This window comes from Hippocampus comes, unplaced genomic scaffold, assembly GCF_001891065.2.
Source record: "Hippocampus comes isolate QL1 unplaced genomic scaffold, H_comes_QL1_v1.1 C16752502, whole genome shotgun sequence".
NCBI classification, from domain to species: Eukaryota; Metazoa; Chordata; class Actinopteri; order Syngnathiformes; family Syngnathidae; genus Hippocampus; species Hippocampus comes.
In genome coordinates this window covers 1-796 of record NW_017838206.1, presented here as the reverse complement: position 1 = coordinate 796, position 796 = coordinate 1, and the positions used below count along the sequence as shown (strand labels likewise).

The 796-nt window shown below is 46.4% G+C and overlaps 1 long non-coding RNA gene across 1 annotated transcript; it reads right to left on the bottom strand.

The window, feature by feature from the left end:
* Nucleotides 1-6: 6 nt before the first annotated feature.
* On the bottom strand, nucleotides 7-547 carry LOC109509068 (uncharacterized). Its single transcript, XR_002166855.1, has 3 exons — nucleotides 474-547; nucleotides 359-394; nucleotides 7-147 (listed from the first exon to the last, which is right to left on the bottom strand). It is a non-coding gene; the product is annotated as an uncharacterized LOC109509068 (long non-coding RNA).
* Nucleotides 548-796: the final 249 nt, after the last annotated feature.

Here is a 796-nt window from a genome sequence, read left to right as displayed (position 1 = left end):
GGCCTTGATCTCCCGGAGGACCCTGTTCACCAGGATCCCCTTCGGGACCAGAGGGTCCTGGATAATGAAAGCCTGGGTCGCCAGTATCTCCTTTGGGACCCTGAGGTCCATCAGGACCCCGTGGCCCTGGTAGATCAGATGAATCTCCTGGATGGAAAATGTAGTGGATGGCGATTAGGAACGTGTTGGTACGCACATGGGCAAACAACGTGGGCAAAAGTTTTGGAACACAGCCCTTTGATAACCACTTAAGGGTGACCGCAAAAGGTGTCTCTACTCTATTTTCTTCGATTTTCACTTCCTGTAGCCAGGTGTCCCAATACTTTTGCATTGTAACTCGCTTGACTGGGGGAAACACCTGGCGGCCCGTCAGGTCCAGGAAATCCTACAAGGCCTAAAAAAATGGAAATAGAAATTGTATGTTTTCATAGCAATTTAACCTTTTGCACGTACATTACTATGTGTTCATTCACCTTGGCGTCCAGCAAGTCCAGGTTGGCCTGGATCACCGAGCTCCCCAATGTATCCTTTCAGCAGGACATTGATAAGTCCCACTATCTGCAAAGAAATTATCATTTCAAAAACACATTGTTTTCGCAGGCGCACGGGTCTCATTAGTTCTTGATGAACCGGGGACATATAATTGAAAATTAACTTTTTAACACTATAATGACACCGCTGCTGTTATGGCAAAGCCAAAAGGTAAGCAGAGCTGCGAGGAGTTTTGTTGGATGCAGATATTAGTGTTAGCTTCTGATAACGGGGAACATGTTTGATTGCTCTGTGAAGTTGCTGA